The 6750-nt window shown below is 45.0% G+C and overlaps 1 long non-coding RNA gene across 3 annotated transcripts; it reads left to right on the forward strand.

Moving 5' to 3' along the window:
- The first annotated feature begins 627 nt into the window (after nucleotides 1-627).
- On the forward strand, nucleotides 628-6545 carry LOC102547352 (uncharacterized). 3 transcript variants are annotated; one of them, XR_015629006.1, is made up of 3 exons: nucleotides 628-730; nucleotides 5586-5683; nucleotides 5940-6545. It is a non-coding gene; the product is annotated as an uncharacterized LOC102547352 (long non-coding RNA). The 3 variants fall into 3 exon arrangements; XR_015629004.1 differs by lacking the exon at nucleotides 628-730 and adding an exon at nucleotides 5314-5472; XR_015629005.1 differs by lacking the exon at nucleotides 628-730 and adding an exon at nucleotides 5314-5368.
- Nucleotides 6546-6750: the final 205 nt, after the last annotated feature.

Consider the following 6750-nt stretch of genomic DNA (forward strand, 5'->3'; position numbering starts at 1 on the left):
TCAATCAATCAATAAAATACATTAACTGACTGCCACCCACAAGAGACACTAGGTCCATCTGGCCTGTGGGAGATCATAAAAGATGATAGGTTGGGAGTGTTTTAAAACGCCAGTGGTGTGCAGAACAAAGGAAGAGGGAGGAGACTGCTCCAGACCTAGGAGGCTCAACAAGAAAATGCAATTCTGCATTAGAAAACAGTTTTCATAAAGGACACTAGTGGGATAATGGGTGAAATCGAAACACAAACAATTAATTAGCTAATAGAATCGCAGCAGTGTTTGCTCTCCTGTTTGACAGTGGCCCTGTGCTTATGTGACAGAATGTCTTCAGAAATAACTACGAGGCGTAAACAGACATGACACGGTGCACTCGCTCTCAGACGAAGCGGGAGGGTCGGCCGACTGAAAACTGATCTGCGTTATAAGCGGATCTGACTATAAGCAGATCTGAGCAAGTATAGCTAGAAACTCAAGCATTCGTTTCCCAGCTTTTAAAGAATAATTGGGCAACTACGACAAAGTAAATCTTAAAACGTACAACTGTACCACCCAGGACAGTCGTGGTGCCCAGTAGCCATGCGTGGCGGTTTGCCTCTGTCACGCATCCCCCCCCCACCCCACCCCCCCGCTCCCGCCCCAGGCTCATTTGCTTGAGCTCTCCAGGTCCCCAGCTGTTGATGGAGCTCTGAAGGGTTGTGAGATCTTTAAGAGGCACAGCCTTGCTGGAGGAGTGAGTCACTGGGGGTGGACCTTGACGTTTGATTACACAACCTCACTTCCTGTCCCTCTCTCTGCTCCCTGACTGCTAACAGTTTGAGTAATTGGCTCACTTCCTGTACCACATCTTCTCGGGGTGGTGGAGGTTGGGGTGGGGTGAGGTGATAATGTGCCCTTGAAATGTGAACCTGCCCTTCCTTAAATTGCTTCTCGCCCCAGGTAGACGAGGAGAACTGTAAACTGCCACTTTCTTTAGGCCACGAAGCTTCTTTGCCCCGAGTGCTATTTATTATGTTAATTATGAACCACCTCCCATAAAAACCTCTTGGGAGCAGAAATCTTTGCTATTTTGCACAATCAAATAGTCATTAATTTCTAGGCCTGAGGAGATTAAAAAACACTCTTTTAAAAGTTTATTTTGTTGTTATTTATGTGGAAGTATGTGCCTCTGTGCGTGGGCATGCCCACGTGAGTACAAATACCCAGGAGGGCAGAGATGTTTGCTTCATTGATGTTGAGATTACGGGTGGTTGTGAGTCACCTGACACAGGTGCTGGGAAAGTCTTTAGCCCTCTGTAAGAGGAGAGCTTGCTCTTCAGTCCCATAAGTATTCTTGATTGATTGATTGAGTGAGTGAGTGAGTGAGTGAGTGAGTGAGTGAGAGAATGAATGAATGAATGAATGAATGAATGAATGTATGAATAGGCTATAGAGTCAAACTGCATGGGTCCAAGTCCTTGGTCTTCTCTTTTGGATAAGTGACTGAAGTTCTGTGGAACTCAGGTCACTAATGTTTATTTCAGGGATTGGAGAGATGGCTCAGCAGTTAAGAACACTCGCAGTAACTCCAAACCAAGTGGGTGTCCCAGAATACTAAACTCTTCACTCCGTTTGCCTGCCTTACTAGGGAATTGAGGCGTGTGTGTGTGTGTGTGTGTGTGTGTGTGTGTGTGTGTGTGTTTCCAATTTGGGACATTATAACATTCAAAACATCCAGTTTTCAACAAAAAAAAAAAAATTATGAGGTATGGAAAGAAATTTAAAAAAAAAAGCATGACTCATAAATTGGAATAAAATGGGAGTGAAAAGAAGCCATCCCTAGAGGGTCCCAGATCCTGAGAATTTAGATAGACTGTTTCAAATGTCCTCAAAACCGGGGCTGGGGATTTAGCTCAGTGGTAGAGCGCTTACCTAGGAAGCACAAGGCCCTGGGTTCGGTCCCCAGCTCCGAAAAAAAAAAAAGAACCAAAAACTATAAACAAAGCCTTAGATACAGCATTTAAGGGAACCATGAGACTAGAGAAACTAATAAATACAAACATAGAAATATGCATATCCACACGTGTGTACACACAGCACACACACACACACACACGGAAGACATAGAAATCATTATAAACCAATTTGAAGTTCTGCAGTTGAAAACTGTCCTTACATAGATGGATATTTCTCTTGAGAAATTGGAGTGAATAAAAAGAAAAAATTGACTGTGAAGATAAAGCCAACAGAGACCACAGAGGCTGAAAAATGAAGAACACCAAGTTTGGGGGGCTGAGTCCTGTGGGACACTGTAATGCATGTCTAGACACCTGTACACAAGGAAAACCCAGAAGAAAAGAAGAGGGAGAAAGGGATGAGTGCAATATTCAAAGAAATAGCTCCAAGCCAAAGGCAGTCTTGACAGAAGCAAGACAGGACAGAGTTGTGCACAGCGATTTTCCATAGGGTTAAGAGCTGATTTCTCACTAGGAGCTATGCAAGCCAAAGGGCAGTGGGTTCACATTCAAAGTGCTAAATGGGGTGGGGGAGGTTGTATAGCCTGTAAAACTGTCTTTAAAATATGAGGGGAAAATTAAGACATTCCCAGGTTTAAGATAAAGGGATTAAAGAATTTGTCGTAGATAATTCTCTGCAAGCCATGCTAAAAGCAGCCTTTCTATCTGATGGGAAAGCACAAGAGATAACGAAGGTTGACATCTAAAAAGCAAACACATAGGCAAAGATTACTACAGTGAGAAAGCAAACTCAAATGCCACGTTTTTGTTTGTAACTCCCCCTTCCCCTTAGATAAATCATCAAGTCATGATTAGGAATCCATGTTGATGGGTGCACAATGTGTAGAAATGTGTCTTGTGGCACTGCTAGGGGATATGAAGTTGTATGAGATTGTGTTTTGTGATACTCTGAGGCTGAAATGGAGCTGATTATAACTAGGTTCTTATAAATTAAGATGTCACACGTATTCTTCAGGGCAAACAATAAGAAAATTGCACTAAAATACAGTTTTTAAGAAGGAATCAAAATGGCATATTAGAAAGTGTCTGTTAAAGCCAAGTAAGGCAGACAAGGAGGAACTGAAGAAAATACGACCAAAGACAGACAGACAGACAGACAGACAGATGATAGATAGATAGGTAGGTAGATAGAGAGATAGTTAAAGAGATAGATAGATAGACACACAGATAGATGATAGATAGATAGATAGACAGACACACAGATAGATGATAGATAGGTAGGTAGAGAGTTAAAGAGATAGAAAGATAGACACACAGATAGATGATAGATAGATAGATAGATAGATAGATAGATAGATAGATAGATAGAGATAAATAACTAAAGTCTTTCCTCATTATGAAGAAACTAAGTCAGGTCTACTCTAGAATATTCAAAATACTCTAAGATTCAACTACAAACTATGATCTATTTTTAATACACAAATAGCCATCCCTATGCAAGGGGGGGTTATAGGTGTGTCTAATAAACACATGGGAAAAATGTTTAAAATCTTTAATCATCAGAAAATCACAAATAAAAACCATAACAAGAGACGATTTTACCCACACCTGTTTAGCTAGAGTTAAAAATAAGAAAAGAAAGAAGGATCTACAGGGATTTGGGAAAGTTAGAAGTTTTAGGTGGTGCTGGGAGGGATGAAAAATGGGACAGCCAGTATGGAAAGCATTTAGACAGCTCTCCAGTTGCAGTGGGATTGCCACTCCTAGGTCTGTGTCTGCAGTGGTGGGAGTGAGAATGGCTCATACAAGTTCAGGCATTTCAATGCTTGCGCTGTTTGTGGAGGTTTGGGCTCTGTATGTGACCTTGCTGGAGGAAGCTTGCTGGGGGTGGGCTACGTGCTTGTGGTTTGAAGCCGTGAGCCCTCAGAATCTTACTCTTGACTCCATGCTTACTGCCTACTGCTTGCTGCCTGCTGCCTGCTGTCCTCTGCCTGCTGTCCTCTGCCTGCTGTCCTCTGCCTGCTGCCATGCTTATCCCCACCATGACAGACTTTATCCCTCTGGAACAGTAAGCCCCAAAAAATCCTTTCTTCTCTAAGTTGCCTTGGTCATGGTGTTTTATCACTGCAACAGAAAACTAACCAATACAGTGTTTTCCAAGCAACGGAAAATGCATCCAAACAAAAATATCTCGACATAAGCCCACAGCAGAATTATCTGCACGTGTCAAAAAGTGGAAAATCCAATGGCTCATGAAGTGGTACACAGCTAAGTATGTATGATTTACTCTTGGAACGGACACTGACATGTGTTACAGGGGGTGAGTCTTAGAACACGTGCTGAGGGAAGAAGCCAGTGCAAAAGGCTACCTGGATGTGTCCACAAAAAGCAAAGCCACTCAAACAGAAAACCACTTAGAAGTTGCTAGAGGCTGAGTGGAAAGGAGACCGGGTGCTTGATGTGAAAAGGTTTTCATTTGAGGGTAATGAAAAATTCTGGAATCAGAGCTGAGGATAGAACCGTCTGGGCACGTCGAAAACCCTCATATGTATGCATACAAATGATATATATTTACATATTATATATTAAATATATATTATACTATCTGCATTCTATGTCAGTTTTTTTTAAAAGAAATTAAGAGTCTCAAATACAATGGTGAACATTGTTTGCTGACACAATCTTTCCTAAACCAGAAAACAACACAGCGAACATTAACTTAGGAGCATCCTTCGACTCCCATTTCAAACACATCTTAATGGTCAAAGACTCAGACCTCTACTCTGCAGCTGTCTCCCATTGGCTGGTTACTTAATGCTAAGTCTCTGAGAAAGGGGTCTTCCAGGCCCTAGAGTAGGACAGAAGGAAGTGGGGGGCTGGCGATGCCTCAAGTTAGAGGGCCCGATGCACGGGAGATGGCGGAGCTTTTTGAGGCACATCTGTGTAATAAAAAGCCTATGGTTGGCTTAGGTCACTGCCAGAAAAAGGGGGTCCTGCAGTGCCCCCAATTTCAGAGTGACATCAGGGAAAGCGCCTTCATGAATGCGTTTTTCTCTGCAGTAGAATGGAATTGGGGCCCCTGGAACCACTAGTGCCCGTGATTGAGTGGCCTTCAAGTGGTCTGTGCCTTCTGAAGCCAAGCCAGAGACAGCCCCAAGTTTTAGAAGGCATCTCCGCCTCTTTTGGTCCCACACGCCAGCTTTCTTGTGGGCACAGAAAGGGTTAACTCCATGCCCCTGGACTATTCCATTAGTCCAGAGTGGACGGGGTTTAGCAGGTCTCTGATTGGAGGAGCTGCTCTGATGGGCGTGGCCAAATGTTTTGCTAACGGCCAGAGGAGAGCAGTTGGTAGTTATTTTGCAGGAGGCTTTTCTCAGGGATGAAGGCAAGCTGGCCTCTAGCTGATCAGCTGGTTGGTGAGGACTCCTCAGGAAGTCAGGGATCATTGTGAAGATGGAAGAACGCCCACAAGGTCCAGGTTGTGCCTGCAGGCCCTGAGCATCCTGCTGGCTCAGCTGTGGTAACCAAGGAGCATCTCAGGCCCACAGTCAGTGGGGTCATACCCCACATGTTGGGGCAGCTGCTGGGCAGATCTCCATTGTTTTTCCTTTGTGTTTCTTCTGTCCTACCCAGAAAGTTAACCTATTTGTGGAGAGCTGTGACCCAATGGCCTGGTCCAGTAGGTGCGTGGCAAAGCTACCCTCTCCAGACCTGCGACCTCTCCAATGTGGGCAAGTGCTTTCCTTCTTTCCCTCAGCCCCCTTGACGCTAGTCTCTTCCTCCTGGGATGGTGGGTAGATGACGTCATCAGAAGAGCTGCTGAGTCAGCCAAGGGCTTCCCTGGACTCTTAAGTTCAGGAACTCCTCTCCATCTGCCTGAGGAGTGTGAGTGCAATAGTTGTGGTATGTTTGTGGGGACACATACTTGGTATTCCCCCTTGCTTTTCCATGTGTCGCCTCATGGAGGTTTTGTTTTTGTTTTCACAGGTAAGTCAAGCGCTCATGGTCAGCTATCAAGCTCTAACAAAGTGTCAAGGCAGTCCCTGAATCCATAGCACCACTTTGTGAAGAACTAAGAAGCCAACCTTGAGGGACCACTCACCCCAAGAAGACTTTGTTCTGAGCTGATGTCTCCCCAGCCTGGTGCCTTCCCTTTATCCGAAAGAAGATCTGTTAGGATGATTGGAACTTTGGTTCTTCCTGTTCACCCTCTGCCCTCTCTCCAGCCCCCTGCCTTAGACAGCAGAAGGAAAGAAAACTCAGCCCTCAGAGGTGGGATCCTTCGGAAGGACCAACAGCGTACTAGCTCTCCTGTGGTTGGGAGCCGGAAGTGGGGCAGTGCCTTTGGTTTGGCTCCTTGTCCAGAGCTGAGCTTTATCACAGAGGTCTTCCCGCTTACCATCAACATTGAAACTTACCTCTTCGCTTGGGTGTATTCTCCCTCTTTTGTGCACAGTTTGGTTCCTCCGAACTGCTCTCCCTGTGAAGGCCTGTGGAATGCAGGGAGCCTGGCCAACCACCCAGGCCCGTTACAAAGGCCCCACGTCCCACCGGATGGAGGAGGGGGACCCAATAAAGACTTTGCAAAATGCTTTACTGCCTTCAGTTGCTTGGTGTATCAATCAACTGAGGATGACTTTATTTCCATTCCTACACAAACTGGGCCAGGAGGATGTCTTTGTCCCTTCCAAGTTCCTTAATGAGCCGTGTGTTCAGTAAAGGGTGATCCTGGCCGGCTTACTGGACATCTGGACTGGGTTTTCTCTGCACATTTAATTTGTGGTGGGGAAGACCTGAG

The sequence above is a fragment of the Rattus norvegicus genome, chromosome 9 (genome assembly GCF_021556685.1).
Source record: "Rattus norvegicus strain SHRSP/BbbUtx chromosome 9, alternate assembly SHRSP_T2T, whole genome shotgun sequence".
NCBI lineage: Eukaryota > Metazoa > Chordata > Mammalia > Rodentia > Muridae > Rattus > Rattus norvegicus.